The following is a 17,045-nucleotide window of genomic DNA, read 5'->3' as shown; positions in this document are numbered from 1 at the left end:
ATCAGATCATAATACCTCTTTTGTAACATTACAATTAAATACTTCTAACTAGAAAGGAATTTTCCAATGAGATCTACTGACTGAAGGAAGCCCTTTGCAAAACTGTAACATTTGATATCCAGAAAATTACAACAATAATCTGCTCAATACTATTGACACTTTGGTTATATCTTCATCATAGAGTTTATGCTGATGATTAGCATCAAAGGCAGTGCCCCTGGAGCAGTCTGGTTTTGATGACAGCAGTCACCCCAGAAACTGTTTTGACCTTACTGTGCTGTCATGCTGCTGCCCTCACCTGTGTGGGTCCCCTAAAACTCATCACCTTGCCAGAAGGTGAGCTCTTCTGTGGTACCTGCCTAGTTAAGTACTTTAAAAAGCATCTGCTAGGCATGCAGGGAGATATGGGAAGACTACTAGCAGCTGAATTATTTTGGCTTCACCATCTTTGCAAGCGGGGTGTTCCTTTGCAAAAGCAACCACTGAACCATACCTGCACTGGGCCAGTTAACCCAGATTTGGAGTATCATCAAACACAGGTATGAATGGGAGGAAAGTTAGGAATACATTGAACTGAGAGGCCAATTTAGCTACACTCACCATATACTCTTAAGCATCCATGGAGGGGAGTTAATCATCATTATTGTCTCTAAATTTGTTAACCAAAATGCCTTGCTAAACACCACAAATTCCCACCCACCTCTGAGCAACTGAAAATACAGGGCAAGCTTATATCTCTGTTATTGGCAATTCAAATAATTAAAACTGAGTTTTGTGCAGAGGCAGCCCTGGGCAGTGCTACAGAACCCTTCCTGAGACAAATGTGAGGTATCCCAGGCCTGCAGGTGACCACAGCTTTCCTCATCACAAGCTGAGTGTGCCAAGACACTTCTGCTGAAGTCCAAATAGGTTCTTGGCCCATACTTGGTCCCTGGTGTTTCAGCCATTTAATTATTTGCTGCTCTGCAGAGACTCTGTAGCTCCTTGAGATCCACCACTGCAGGGTAAGAAGAGCCTGTACCATGACAGTGAGTTTATATTATACTTCAGGTTTTGCTCAGTACTCATGTACTAACCTTCAACACAACTTCAGAGGTTTGATTGTTGGGGCAGTTGTAAACTGTGTAACTTAAACTTCCCTCCATCAGTTCTTGTTCCAGAAGGAGATTGGTTTGAATTTGTTCATCATGCCAAAGCCATGGAAAAGCCTGCAGGGCCTAGCTACAATGCTCAGCTGCAATGCTAAGCACATCCCAGTATGTGCCTGCTCACGCTCAACAGACCTGGGGCTAGGCTGGGGAGTAGGGTACCCCCACTCCATGTCTTCTGGACCTGCCACGTCCTCGTGGGTGCTTGGGACAGCTTGCATCGAGCAGTGTCCCACATAACTCTGAGCCAGAGTCCAGGCTCCAGTGCTATTAACTGGAAGATGCTTCTTGCTGGGTTGAGTGCAATTTCTTCATGGTAGTGGCAAGACCTGCTGTGTTTGGAGAGGGGAAGCAATGACTACATAGGCTCAATGGCTGCCAGCACCCCTTCTGTGCCAGTCAACGGGGCCTGGAGCCCCCAGCTGAGTGCTCAACAATCTTGGACAAGTAGTTGAGGACTGCATACAATTTAAGGGGAAACCCTTTGGTGGAATTCCCTGGATTAACCTGCAATTAACTTGTTCAGTTTTAGGTTGTCCTGATGTTTGGTTCCCTGACAGCTGTGATATACATAATGTTAGAAATAAAAAGAATAGAAACAAGCCCTGCAATCCAGAAAGAAAAAGAATTTGAGTCACATCAAGCTTAAATAAACTATTTTTCTTGTAAGTTTTTGGTTTGTTTTTGGCAATCATCACAATTTTTTGTCTCATAATATTTGATACTGAGAGTGGCTGATTCAGGACCTCAGTTCCTGGGGTATGTTGATTAAAAACTCCATTTGGTTTCTTTTACAACAGAATTAAGTTCCAGATGAGAAAACTGCAGATCAGAGGTGTGAAAATGTAGTCTGTTACCATCCCCAGTGGACTTTTTATCCCCCAAAGCCTGTATTCTCTATATCTACCTTGTAGTTTTGTGTAGTTCCTAATGGAAGACCTTTTAACGGGGTGGATTGTCAATATCACTTCTAGAAGTGGTTTTGTAATTCAAAAGAAACAGAAACTTTTTATCTCTAATTCTCAGTTCACTTTAGGAAAAAAGGGAGAAAACACACAAAGTAGATTGGCAACTATTCAGGTTCCTTAAACATGTAATTTCTCATCAACAATATCTATCATGAATTCCTCATCCCGTTATCTCAGAAGGGGAGGCCAGTGTAGGAGTTCTTACCTCTGCAGAACTGTACTTCATTGTACAGTTCATTGTGCTTCACACTTTCTTTCATTTGGTGCTTGGTTCATCTAAGCACTGACTGAAACGCAAAACTGAATCCCTAAACAGGCCTAGCATGTGATGTGCTTTGTTCTGCAGGATTTAATGGAAGGCAGGTGAGCACCACATCTTACAGACCTCAGCCTGCCACCGTTATGGTGCCAAAATACCCAGCGTTGCACAGAGGGTGCTGAAAGGGAATGTTGCTCTCACAGAAAGGGAATAATTTGTTGCTGTTTACACTTGGGAAAGAGCCATTCCAGCTAAGATCTGTAATGTTAGGATTGGATGAAGAAGGAAAGAGCTCTAGGAAAGTATGCGGAGCTGACTTTGTTTTGGAGGCAGTGGGCACGTTTGTGGTCTGCACTGCAGCAGGAGGACGTGTCAAGCAGGGAACAGGTCTGAGCTGCCTCAAGGCACAAGAGAAAAATAATAAACTTCTTCAACAGACAGGTGTTTGACTTCCAAATTCTGGCTGCTGTGTCAGAGCCCAAATCTGGCACAGGTTTCAGACAGAGCGATTTTTGTGTGTGTGTATAAAACCCCATGAACTTGAAGGAACCGGTGTGTGAATTTGGATCCAACTCGTTGACTTGTCTAGAAGGAGAAAGGAAACCAATACCAAACCCATTCCTATGTCACTCTTGTTCTCCACATCCCAAAGAAACAGAAGCAATGTGGAACACTGAAATGTCTTGCCTTGACATTTTAGAAATGAAATTCTTCCTTTCCACGACATTGTTTTTTAAGTGCAATTTCTTTGTAAATTGAGTACAGTCTGACCTAAGAGGTAAACTAGAAAAAATAAACATGCATTAGGATCAAATGCTTTCACTTAATACAAAATCATTTGTGCTTTCTCCCCTCCCACTTTTTTTTTAGCTCCTCTGGAAAAATGGACTCTTTTCAGGTCAATCTGCAGAGCAGTTTCTGCTGGCCTCTCTTCCTCCTGCTGTTTCCTATACAGCCAGCTCAGCAAAAGTGAAAAATATACCCCTCTGCAGCACAGAAACTTCCTTTGTGCATGCAAAGATCCTCCTTCCAGGTGGAGCAAGGAGCACAAGGAAAGGAGACTGGTTGTTTTCTTCCTAAAGTCCTTTCCAGCAGTTTGCAATGCTGTTGTGTGGGTCTGGTGCCTGTCGTACCAGTATCTCTGCAAACAGGATTTGGGCTTTTCCAGAGGGAGCTTCCCTCAGGAGGGCTGTAGCAACCTCTGACCCTGCTCTGGAAGCATTTCTCATGCCTGCTTTCCTTGTGAGTTCCCATTCAAGGATGAGGTAGAACCTGTAGCTGGGAAAAATCAGAGCAGTTGATCTCAGGGTAATTACAGTAACGTCAAAGAAAGCCAACTGGAGTGGAGCAAGCTGTTCAGCTGGTGGAAGGTGAAGTTCTTTGATGGGCCAGGGGCATGTTGATGGCAAATTTGGGGACATTTTGCTTCTAGCTCAGGTGTACATCCCTGCCTGTGGCACTGATGCTTGGGATTGCAGTTGCCTACCCTGCACAAACCCAAGCTCAAGTGAGCCAGGCTGAGAAAAGCACTGGGGAGAGCTCTGCCTGAGCCCTGTGGAGCAGGCTGGCATGCTTGTAGATGTCCCAGGCCTGCAGGCTGAGCTACACAACAGGCTCTTAACCAGACCTGTACATCAGAGTAAGCCAGCAGCACCTGAGTGGCACAAGAAGCTGATGCCCCAGCAGCTGACAGCTCCTGCCAATGCATGGAAGCCAACCGTGCTGCGCTGGCTGTCCTCTGATGCTGTCCTCTGAGACAGAGTGAGAGGTCCATCCTCTGTGCCAGGGCAGGATGATCCATCCTCTGTGCCAGGGAAGCAGGTCCACCCTCTGCACCAGGGTAGGAGATCTGTCCTCTGTGCCAAGGTGGGAAGTTCCTCCTCTGTGCTGGGGCAGGAGGTCCATCTGCCCACCGTTTTCAGGCTGAGTGATTACATCTGCAAATCACCAGGGAATGCTTTGGGATGAAGAGTGTTACATAAGTGTAAGATAATGTTATTTATAGAGCCAGGTTTTATTAAAAATGGAATTAAATTTGTGCTCTTGAAGCCTCTGCTGTCAAAGACAGATTGGAATTTTCCTCCTGTCCTCTATTGTTTTGTACCCAATTCTTTTCCTCAGTTCAGCCCACGGTTTAAGAATCTGTTTATTTACAAATCATACCTCTCAGAAAGTTAACAGATCTCTTTTCCATCAGCTGTGAAGTGGCCTTGAAAGCCTGGATTGTAGCCATGTTTTGCAACCACAGCAGCTGTGGCACCAAAGTGTCATAAACCAGGAAATGAAGGCAGAATGTGAGCCAGATTAAACAACAAAAACCCCAACCAACGTCCTGGGTACGATATTTCACCTTCATTTAACAATCTCTGCAGCAATCCATGAGGGTATTGAAGTTACATCCCTTTTGGAGTTGGCAGTCATCATCTGGCTAATGTCTGTGGTCCTACAGAACTACAGACCTCGTGGCTTTTAAAAATCTTGCCTTATTACCTTCAAGAACTTTATTTGCTCTTTTGAAATATTAGATTCAAATCCCTCATATCTGTACTTTTTATAAGCCATGAAACCCCCAAATTGCTGGAGTGCCTCCTGAAAACAGGTGTTAGGAATATTGTTTTACAAGGTGTAGCACCTTACCTAGGTTGGTTTGCACAGTTCATCTGCTGCCCCTCACTTGTCATAGTATCTAGCATGAAATTCCACACATGCCTTTTATTTAGGAAAGAACACAAAAGTATGTTATCTTATTCCTCTGGAATTTTCCACAGTTATTTAGTATGTTAGTTTAAGCATAATTGGTTAGTGGAATCTTGAAATTTATATCTTAGCAGAGTACTTATTTACATCAGGCTTAAAGTAGTTTGTTTCAGCTGAGGTAAATGTGAAGCATTAGATTGCAAACGTACCTAATCCATCTCTCCTCCCCCATGACCAGAAATCCTGTGGTTAAAATAACACAGCCTCTATTCAGAGCACAAACTTAGAGCTGCTAGCGGGAGCAGGCTTCGGATTTAGACAACTCTCAGCAGATGAATCCGTTCAAGGGTCTTTCCCTGGTTTGTTTTTCATCCTACTTCTGATCCATGAGAGGAACCCAGGCTCTCTTCTCTGGACACGCAAGGTAAAGATTTGCTTTATTCTGTATATGGTTACATGTGCTTGTAAAGGAGCATATAAATGTGACTGCAGGAACGCTGCTGCAAATGCAGTTGTAAAAATGTTGTTGCTTATAGAGTAAGAAGCGTTTGGCAAATGGCTTCACAATCTTTAACTGTTAATCTGATCTTGCGGCTATTTCCTGATGACAGCAAAACGATGAAATGATAATCTTGCACACAGCAGCAATTCTTCACCATACGTTAGAGGGGCTGAGCATGTTGGCAATGTAGGAAATAACAAACCCATGCACTGTGGCCATCCAGCCAGGCTAAAGCAAAGCTGGTATTCCGTCGGCTGTCAGGTTGGTCCCTCCTGGGTTTGTCCAGCTGCTGCAATCCCGGTGCAGGAGGCTGAAGCTGTGCTGGAGGATGGCATCGACTCTGTTTACAGAGGATATGCTAATGCTGTTCCAGCGTGGCTCTTACAGCAACGGCGGAGCGGGGCTGTCACAAATGTTGGGATGTGGTGTGCCAGATAATTAACTGCCTTTATTTGCTGTTATTGCTTTCCAAGTCTCAGGGGATGTAGGAAAGCATCATCTTTTCCTTGAATCCTTATTTTATTTGAAATCCAGGAAACAAGCGTGATGTCTGTGCTAATGCCTGTGGAACTGTACTCCCAGTGCTGGAGCCTATTAACTCTCCCAGACCCAACACTCTCACTTCTCATTGAGCTATGCTTCAGGAGGGATCCTGAGTACCAAATCAGCCCTACTGTACTGTGGTATTCAGACACAGTGGGTCACGCTGCCAGGTAACACAGAAATATTGTTACTCAGATTTTGGCTTAATTTGAAAAAGTGCTGCCCTTCCCTGCCCCAAGGCACTGGGCAGTGGGAGCGTGTTGGGGATGTGAATATACTTCCCCACGTCAAGGTAGCATTGAACAGCTGCTTGCCAGTGCTGGAGAAAGTCTTGCCTTCCACCCAGAGATGCTCCCTTCTCTCTTCCCCTTCTCTCCACTCTCCTTTCCCTTCCTTGAGTGAGACAGGATGGTTTCACAGTGTCCTGTCTGCAATAATCATCCTCCCCTACTCTGTGCTGTCCCATGCTGGTGTCACCCTGCAGCACGTATGCCACCCCTCTGCTGCTCCACAGGAAACTGGAGGATCTTACTTGGCACAGCAGGTCCCTTGTCCTGCTGCAGGGAAGCCTCTAGGCTGGCAAAGGTGCCCTCAGCCTTTCAGCCAACAATGCTGCTTTGTCCTGGAGGAAGAAATGCAGCTTTATCACTTGAGTGCCCGGCGCAGGCAGGGGCAAGCAGGGCTAGAGGGAGTACAAACACCCAGGCTTCCATGATACCCGTGTACAGCACGCTGTGGCAGAGGGGCAGCGCCGAGGACAGAGAGTATGTGCAGAACAAAGAGAGGCACTCAGGCAGCAGCTATAAAATTTCAATATAGAAAACAGAGCTGATGTCATTCTAACATCCCAAGCAGTGCCAAGAATTCTAAGCTCCGTATCAAGATTCAGTGCAAATCCCCCACATACTCACAATTTGTTCTTGTGGAAAAAAAAATGAACTTTTGTGGAAAATATGCATGGGAACCTGCCAGAGGAGTGTGTTGCTTTCTTCCTTTTATTAATTTTGAATACATTAGTTGAGAGAGCAATCCCAATTTTAGCATCAACTGCCTCTATCCAAGAAGCCGAAGCTCAAATGCAAATACTGGAGGCGAGGGAACTGTGGGGTTTTTTCTGTACGACCGGTTGTTAGATGGGAAGAGCTGTTAGAGTAGGAAGGGGTGTGGGAAGGCTCAGTGGGATGACTGAGTTAAAGCTTTTTTCCAAGTGACAGATTTGAATCGTGATAAGACGTACCTGAATGGAACAGCGTCATCAGCCATTATAACTTTGAATGTGTCAAAGGTGGGATTGCATGCAGCTCCTGTGATGAAGATTACTCATGTGTCCTGCTATAAGACCGCGTTTGCAGTTGCTTATAACTTTGCCAGACTCGAACCATTTAAGCTGAGTTCTTCCAACTTGATTGTCTGCCTTGGGCTAAGTTCTTTTCTGGAAAACTTCAGCCAAAACTGTCTAGCTACTTCCAAGAATGAGCATAGGGAAAAAGGCATTGTTGTCCAATTGGAGAAAAAAGAAAGGAAGAAAAAGGAGGGGGGAACCTGATGATCCTTTCTTTGGATAGTTTTGATCCATCTGCACTTTGGAGTAGAGATCTGAAATCTGGCAGCTTTGTGTTAGGACTGGGATATTTTTGTTTCCTTTGTAAATCTCCTCCAATTTGGCTTGGAGCTAGCCTTTGAAGGGAAAAAATAGCAACTTATTGGGGATGTGCTAGGGCCAAGTAGTCAAAATCTGCTGAGATTTCTTCTCACATGAACGAGCTCAGCCCAACATCCCGGCAGCTCCCAGTGCTGACCCTAATGCTCCTTATGCACCCAGTCAGTGCTACCAAGTTCCTGCTGCTTCTGCTGCCTCCCCAGAGCTCTGCAGGTACCAGGCTACCTGTGCTCACTCTCTGTGGCTATTCCCAGCTCCAGGAGCAGGATGAAGCTGGGTACTTTCTATAACGCTGCGCAGGGCAGAGCGATTGGGAAAGGGAGAAGCAGGCAGGGACAAAAACACTCTTGACACCTTCCTCACACAACCAGGAGGCAGTCAGGGACCCTGCAAATGCTGGGCTGAGGGGTGGTACTGGGATGCTATAGCTGAAGGATGGCATGTGACTGGCATAGGGAGTGCATGGTACAAGTGAAGAGTCAGGGGCTCAAAGAGCTCAGGAGTGGGGCAGGGAGATGTGTGCCAAGGTGTGAGCCACACGGAGAGCCGAGACATGCCAGAGCCTGACATGAAGCCTGAACTGCCCCAACCGTGGCTCTTTTTTTGGGAATAGGAGTGCTGCCTTGCAGAACTGCCTCAGTTCCTGCAGGGTCTGTTGTGCCAGGTGGCACTGAGGCTTTCCCTAGTCTGCAGCTAGTAGCCGTGCAGTGTGACCTCCTGTCTGGATGTCCCATAGTGTGTGACTAATGTTGGCTCCTAGCATGGGAGTTGATGGGAGCTCTGCCCCCAGTGTGCCCAGTCCTGCCTGATGCTGAGCACTCTTACACAGCCCTGGCCCCAGTTATGTCTGTTGGCCACCCATTTGTCTCAGATTATGACCTTGAAGCACAGGGCTGTGGGACCTGTGAAACTTTCACAGGTGGATGTGGGTATGGGTCTTGCTGCAGGGAGGGCCAGACCCCTGATAAACTGGTGTCATCAAACTGGTTTATTACACACCTATTTCTTCACTCAATTTCCATTTTGTTCCAGTGGCTAAAGCATCACCACATCCCCGACCAGAGCTCAGAGACACAGTGTAGCACACAGATATTACAGGGAGGTGGGCCACTGAAATTCTCCCAGTGCTGGGAAAAGCAGTAATTTCTATTCAGAAGAAGACTTGAATAGTAAATACAGACCAGGACTGCAGTGGACTTGATGATCTTAAAGGTCTTTTCCAACCAAAATGATTCTGTGATTCTATTTTGTGAATACTAAGGAAAAAACAAACTTCCATGCAACATTTTCTCCAGTGAAGCCAGTCCATCCTGTACCATGGGATAAAGCTGGGATAAAGCTGAGACCTCTGCAAAATACTGTGTGATCATCTAATTAACAAGTGTATCATAACACATAGCACAAGGAAGGTCTCATTCTGGCATCTCTTGCCTCATGAGTTTTGCAGCCTTAACAGTATTCTTACAGCCTATTTTTGTATGTGATACATATACAGCATTTGCAGACAGATGGTGAAATGTCAGGTTTCCGTTTTGCCACTTGACATGATTTCCATGTTGAAAGGTAGGGAGCTGCAGTCTGCTTGTTTCTGCTCCTGCTGGAGTGGCTGGGAGAGGTGGACTCCTTTGCTTCTTTTATGTCTGTGCATCCTGTGCAACCTCTCCTTCCACAAAGCCGAGCAGTAGAGTTTCATCATCTTCATCAGCTCCTGGGAGCACCACACACACTCCAGGGCTCAGCTGTATGAGACGGTGTAGGGACAAAGAGCAAGAATGACGGGAGCTGTCAATGTGAGAAGACCAGAGCTGCCTTCAGACAGTGACTAAGAAGCTGTGAGACGGTGTTGGCCAAGCATGGCAGGCAATGTTTGCTGCAAACTGACACCTCGCCTTTGTCAAGGATGTCACAAGGAGTTTTAAGCAGGGATTTGCAGAACTGAAACAGAGAAGGGAAAAGAGTGGTGAGTGCTTACATGCTTCTGCTGCATGCTTGGCTGGGTGCTGTGGAAAACTGTGCCCTAAACTTTGATACTGGTTGAGAGCAAATGAGTGGCATGGAGACTGACAGTCAAAGGGCTGGAGATGCTTATTCAGCATGTTTTTGAAAATGAATGAGTGAGTGAATGAATGAATGAAGCAGTTGGGCCCATTCATAAGGTTTCTTGTACAGCTCTGGAAAAGTTGCCACCTCCTAATCTGCAGCCCTGGCTGGTCCAGCCAGCTCCTTTCACTGCACACAGCCTAGGGAAAGAGTGAGGTCACCTCATGGGTGCTGACTTAAAACCTTCATTGCTCGATGAATTGTTTGACCAGCTGGAGACTAAGACCTTGCTCCTATCCCACCTCTGTTCCCAGCTAGCTACTGGCCATATCCCATCATATCTACAGCTTTGGTCTGAATTAAACCAGTAAGTGTGACATGACTAGTTGGGTGATCCCAGCACTGTGCCTTGACACTTTGCTGGAAACTAAAGTATGTGCAATTAGTTCTACAGTTCCTCAATGAACAAAGTAGGGCCTTTGTGTAATTCCTGTTCCTTATTCATTTCCAAATAGTCACGACTCATGCACTATTTTGTCTTGGAAATTAATGCTGTTTTTCCAAATGATCTGCTTTGATCTATTCTGCAGACTCTGATGTCTCTATAGATTGTATGGGCCAGGTCTTCTGTTCTAATCCATGCCAGGGCCTTGGGTTTCTGAAAGTGACTGTATAGCAACATTGAGGTCCCTAGATCCCGTGGCTAGAGAGAATCAGACTGATCCCAGCCCTGAGAGAAGCCTACTACTTTCTTGCACCTCAGTTACAAATTTGCCTGCGTGTTCCTCTGCTGTCCAGTGATGTGGGATAGGAGAGAAACATCAAAGAAGTTCGTTCATGAATGGGTGTGCAGATTCTTTTCTCCTACCAAGATACAGTGCTGCCTGAGTACTCCTGTAGCAAATCGTGTCCTACTTCATACAGGGGATCTGCCGTATCTTCAGATGTATCCATGAAATATGTGTCCCTTGGGCTGCATGACCCTTACAGAAATCTTCAATTTCAAGGGTGCTTGGGAAAAGTGATTTACTTGGTGCTTTACTGGTTTGTGGCTTAAATTCAGAAGGGGAGTACATACACAGTTATATCAGAAAAGAAAAGCTCATCTCTGACAAGGCAAAGACATTGTCATTTTCAAAAGAAGGAGATTAGCAGAGGATGAGGAAGATGAGCCTTCCAGTCCTTTGCATTGGTGAAGTCCATTTGGGAAATCTCTACCCAGACATAAATTCAGGTTTCTCACCCTGTGTTGTGGTTCTTATAAGTTGTTTTCTATCAGTTCATTTATAACACCCTTGTGAATCTCATGGTCCAATTCTATCTATAAGACTTATGATGTACACAGGTTCCTAATAACCCTAAACTCATTGAGGATTTTTTAACTGCTCACAGGCTTTTAAAGAATCACAGAATCTTAAGGGTTGGAAGAGACCTTGAAAGATCATCCAGTCCAACTCCCCTGCCAGAGCAGGACCTCCTAGAGTAGGTCACACAGGAACTCACCCAGGTGGGTTTTGAATGTCTCCAGAGAAAGAGACTCCACAACCCATCTGGGCAGCCCCTTCCTGTGCTCTGACACTCTCATAGTGAAAAAAGTCTTCTTTGTGTTTCTTTGGAACCTCTTATGTTCCAGCTTGTACTCGTTGCCCCTTATCATTGGACATCACTGAGAACAGCCTGGCTTCATTCTCCTGACACCCACCCTTTACATATTTGTAAACGTTAATGAGATCACCTCTCAGTCTCCTCTTCTCCAAGCTCAAGAGCCCCAGCTCCCCCAGCCTTTCATTATAAGGGGGATGCTCCACTCCTTTAATAATTTTTGTGGCCCTGCACTGAACTCTCTCCAGCAGCTCCCTGACCTTCTTGAACTGGGGCCCAGAACTGGATACAGTATTCCAGATGTGGTCTCACCAGGGCAGAGTAGAGGGGGAGGAGAACCTCTCTCAACCTACTGCCCACAGCCCTTCAAATACACCCCAGGATGCCCTTGGCCTTGGCCATGAGGGCACATTGCTAGCTCATGCTCATCCTGCTGTTCACCAAGACCACAGGTCCTTTTCCCCTACACTACTCTCTAACAGTTCATTTCTCTTATCCCTTAGTAGTGAATTTCTCTGTTTTCTTTTCTGCTGCTTGGACATTTCTGCTGGTTGGATGTTTATGCCCTGGGCATTTTCCACCTTCAGAGCAGAAAGCACCTCCTTGTATCAGACTTCTGACAGTGCTGGTGTTGAGCTTTGTCTGCGCTGAGCTCAATGCACAAAATGGCTCCAGCTCTGTAGCCACAGAGCACAATAAACTCTCACCCAAGTTGCCATCTCTGAGCTTTAACCAAATCAAGCAGGAGTCTAAAGTGAATGTAGGTTGCAATGTGCAGCCCTCTAGTATGAAGGCTTGGACTGTATGTCTGTCAAAGACCAGCCCAGACACACGATGAGCCATACCATAGTCCTGCTGCTGCAGTAACCAAGCAAGGAACTAAACACTACACTTACCTCTGTTTCACACTATCTAATCGGACAAAACACCAATGTGGCTTACAGAATGGCTTTCTTGCACAGTGCATCTACTGCTGGGACTGCCAGGATTGGTATTCCTGCTGCACTTTGGCATTAGGCAAAAATGGCCTCATCCATAACTTATCTTGGACAAACAGATTCAAAAGAAATGGCTTTCTCCTCTACTAATAATGGTTTGCTTTGGCCTCTTGCATATATGTAATCAAACACTGCTGCTTTCCACATGCTACAGCTCGCTCTGTTTAAATTGAGAGGAATCTCCCTTAAATATTTATTTAAACAATAACATCCCTTGAGCTCTTTATAAATTGCTGTACAAGATTGCCTTTCATAAAAGACCCCAACCTTTTTTGCTGCATTTTGTCTGAATTGCTTTCCCACCTCACCACCGTGCTGTGGGCCAGCACCTCCTTCTGCTGGGAATGCAGATCCCACAGCTCAGGGAGCCAGTGCCCGTTCCACGGGCCGTACACACACAGTCTTCAAATCATGCCAGCAGGGCAAGGTTTCAGCAGTCATATTGTTTCTATCTGAGGAACTCAACAATCCCATAACTTCCAGGAATAGGCTCCTTTCAGATGCAGGAAAGCTGCTCTGAGAGTCATCTCTTCCTACCAGCACATACGCACAATGCTTGAGGCTGGGAACACGGGGCTGCCAATCCTCTGCTCCTCTCACCAGTCAAAGGGGTGAGGCTGAGGCTGCTGATACCTTTCAATAAGATTTAAGTTGTGAGTTCAGAACCTGCAGTTCTGAGCATTTTCTGAGCAAAAAACCTTCAAGTCACATTTTGTGCACATACTCCACGCTACTCGGTTGGAGCCTGCAAATCTAAGAAGGACTCGCCATTCATAATAAATAGGTTTTTGTATTATGTGTAAAAGAGATGATTCAGTCTCTTTGCTTAGCAGGCCATTTGTTTGTACTTAATTTTAGCTAAAGGTGGACTTTAACCCAAAATATTGGTTGTATTAATGTTATCTGTTGAAAACTTTGCCTGAAATTATCAATGTTTAAGTGTGGAGAGCTGCAGTCCTTCCACATTTCCAACATAGTTCCAGCATCTCGATGAATAGATGCTGGCAAAATCTCCATAGTCAACAAGGGTTTGGATAGAAATTGGATTACTCACCAGCTGAAGTAAGTACAAAGGAGATCGTTCATTACGCTGTTCTTTAGCTGTAATTGCAGCTCATCTCCCTATGCTATGCTCTGTGTGGGTTTAATCACGAGAGCTAAAGAGGGGAGAAGTACCAGAGCTTCTCTGAATCATTTTTATTCTCAGTTCTTTATCATTAATTGCATCAAGGCATATTTCCATGGAGACCAAGAGTGATGCCATCAGCCTGCTGTCCCCCAAGTCCCCCCCAAAACCTTCACTTGCTTTGCAAAGTGTGGTCTCCAGGGGACCCCCAAGGAAGAAGAAGCAGGCTGCGTTTCGCTCAAGATCCTTCTTGTTCTGAGTGCAAATTTCTGCACTCTACATGAAAAGATGTATCCTTTTGAGAGCAAATGCTTTTGGTGAAGCTGGGGGATCAATTAGCTTTTTCTGGTGTCTGAGGGTGATTGCAGAAACAGTTTTGAACATCAGGAGGGCACTGAGTGTTACTTTCCTCCCATGGTGCATGTAATAAGTGGAAAGTCTGCTCCAGCCATCCTTTTATGTTTTTACAGTCTGAACTGGAAAGATCTCCTTGTAATATTCTCTCCATCAGACAAGGCCATCGTCAGCAACAGAGATGTAACATAACAGTTCAAAAATTTCAAATCCATACTTCATTACTTTGCTCTTCTCAGAAGCAGAACATTTTTCTCTCCGTGGGTATGTGGAACCTTTATCTTGTTTGCATTCACCCAGCCACCTCATCTCACTGTTAGGGTCAAATCCCTCCTTTTCATTTCCTCCCCCTCTTTATTCACAGCATCTGATGTAGACCTTAAATGGTGAAGGTGTCTGAAAGAGTATTTCCAGAATAAAGTTCTTAAATCTTTTTAAGAATCTCTTGCCTGTACTGGTCAATCTGAACAGCTGCCTGGTAGCAAGAAAGAGTTCTTTGTTCTCCTCCTTCCAAGCTTTTGCCTTTCAGTGGTAGCTCCTGCATAGCTCCTGCCTTGCTACGCTGGGCTCAGCATTTCCATTTCATGGGAACTTCTGAGAGTCATACCCTTGTCTTTGTACACAATCAGGTCAAAAAGTCAAATTGCAGAAAATTTGAAAGAGCTGCATGGTCCTGAAAATGTTGTTTCAGATGAGTTAAGGTCACTTAAGTGTCACTTAAGGTATCTTGATGGTTCAGAACTGAAACAAGTTTTTTCCAGTTTGAACTGAACCAAAACCTCTAATTTCCTCTCAGTTTTACATTAGTCCACACCCTCTCTTTTCTGCTGTGGTGTCTCTTAGGGGCTTGTGCTTATCTACAGTAGCTATGGCCCACCCGCTGGCATGAGCCCATGAGTCACAGCAATCACATTCCCATGGTGTTCTTCTGGAGGTGGGAACCCATCTTCCACTAAGGAATAGGCTTATCTTGTGATCCTGAATACCTGTAATGGAAGGTATTCACCCAGGTAAAGGGTGTTGGTAGTGTGACCCAAAGCACTGCAGCAAAAATCCTATCTCCTCGTGGAAGAGCCATGAAATCTGAGGTAAGACACTGAAAAATGCAATGCTGAGGAAACCCACTCGTGTTCCATGGCCTGAAGACGTGCCAGAATATGTAAATCCACTCATTTCACTGTACTCTTGCAGGGGCTGAAGATGCCTCCTGGGCACAGTGAGACTTACTGCCTGACCTTCACCCTCCTAGATTTGGAGAAAGGGCTTGAAATGAAATGTCCCACTTCCTCGTTGGCTGTCCTATCCACATGTCCTACCCAGCCATGTCCTTCTGCCCAGTAAGTGCTGTAGGGCTGCAGACAATATAGGCATAGGGCAAGATCAGTGCTGGGCATCATGTTCCTGTACTGAGCACCCCCATGGAGGTCTCTGATGTTTGCATGGCTAAGGTCTGCTTGAAGAAGCATTGTTTAGTTCAGCTGTGTTTGTGTGTCTTTATGAGTGCCAAAACAACGTGAGCCCAAATGATTAACTGTTGTTATTTATTAGGTCCACTACTGCCCAGTCCTGGGGCTGAACTTTCCAAACCAAAGTCCCTTGTACACAATCAGCCTTGCCTCTCTGCTAACAGTGCCCAGCATCAATCACAGCACTGTAAATTGTTTACACAAAACTGCAGACGTTGTAACTTCTTAAATAACTCTCTTGTCAGTCAGATAAGTAAATATTTCAAGAGACTGTGAGCACCACGGCAAGCTCCAATTGCCCAGGCCAGCTCCAAATGGATCCAAGTTAACAGAGTACCAGGTTTGCCTTGCCTTTGATGTTCCTGCTCCAAATCGAGTTGAGATCTGAAAACAAGCCTCCCTAAGGGAGTTTAATGCAGTAGAGATAACAGGAGGAAGAAAGCCATGGAAAGTGTTTGCAAAGAAACTATCTCCCTGAAGCTATGAATTTGAACTTTTGGGAGTCAGAACCTCCCCCTTCTTCACATCCTCTTTGTTTAACCCAGGACAATGAGGTAGATGCCAGCAAACTTCTGCTGCAAAAGGCATGGAGCATTCACTCCTTGGGCCATAACTAGGGACCACAGTGGTGAGCCTCTCACACTGTTGGCAAAAGGGATGGTGGTAGCACCTTTACACAGCTGCCTCGTGATGCAGGCAGCAGTCCCATGGGCTTTGCATGAGAGGAAGAGAAAGGTGTTGGCATCAGCTCCCACAGCTCTGTTGCCTGCCCGTGGTAAGTCACTGTGCTTCTGAAAACACCATTTCACAGCCAACTGCTTTTGAAACACCCAGCTCTCTGTTTGGTTTAGCATGTTGTTTCGTGAGATGCTTCTTTCCAATCACTTCCAACAAATTATTTGGGATCTTTTTCCTTTTGAGCTCACTGAGTTGTACTTCACCTCCTTTTCAAAAGGGATTGTGTTACAGTCAGGAATGTGGAGTTGAAAGGGCCTGAGCCTTTGCAACAGGAATTTGTTTTGGAAGCAAGCGAGTCGGAAGGAGAGGAAATGGGCAGCCCACCAAGGTCTCCAGCGGGATTATCCCACCCTTTCAGCAAGCCAAAGCTGGGGCAACCCGTGGCCTGAGCCTGAGCCTGCTGCCAGGGGAGGCAGACAGACCACTAGTTTTATACAGCACAGGGTCTGGTCTTGCTGTTTAAAACCTCATCTGAAAAATGCCCTGGGGCACAGACCTCACTAGCGTGGAGCCACCCTGAGTGCTGGGAACCTCTGTGTGGGTGCAGCTGGCTGCACTGCTGCCATGGGGTAGCGGGGTGCCGAGAAGGGCATCCTCCATGCAGAGACACACTGAATGCCCTGCACAACACTCCTGACCAGCTGCAAACTCACTGACTTGAGGCTAACCCAATGCTGAGTCATTGGCTCAACTGCATGTTTGGCATTTACATGTTTGCTACCTGACTGAGACCTCCTTTCAAGCAATTCCTTTAATAAGATTTTAGTTGTCTTTTGAGTTACTTTGATACCTCCTGTTGTTGGTGCATCTGGGTTGTTTTCTTAAAATATGTTTCTGTGCACTGTGTGTGTTGTTTAATGTCAGAGGCATGCGTGAGGCTGTCCATGTTTGTTAGAAAGCAGGATTTTCATCCCAGGACTACATCAAATGCTGCCAGGACAGCA

General features: G+C 45.6%; 1 protein-coding gene across 2 annotated transcripts in view; it reads left to right on the top strand.

Moving 5' to 3' along the window:
• The first annotated feature begins 5,311 nt into the window (after nt 1–5,311).
• JCAD (junctional cadherin 5 associated) overlaps nt 5,312–17,045 on the top strand; it is a 64,062-nt gene continuing 52,328 nt past the window's right edge. For both annotated transcript variants that reach the window (XM_061997512.1, XM_061997513.1), the window contains exon 1: nt 5,312–5,496. The gene's annotated coding sequence lies outside the window, so the exon portion shown is untranslated. The remainder of the gene's footprint in view (nt 5,497–17,045) is intronic.

Source organism: Colius striatus, chromosome 5 (genome assembly GCF_028858725.1).
Source record: "Colius striatus isolate bColStr4 chromosome 5, bColStr4.1.hap1, whole genome shotgun sequence".
Lineage (NCBI taxonomy): Eukaryota > Metazoa > Chordata > Aves > Coliiformes > Coliidae > Colius > Colius striatus.
Note: the sequence above shows the minus strand (reverse complement) of the source record. Positions and strands in the feature narration are given on the sequence as shown.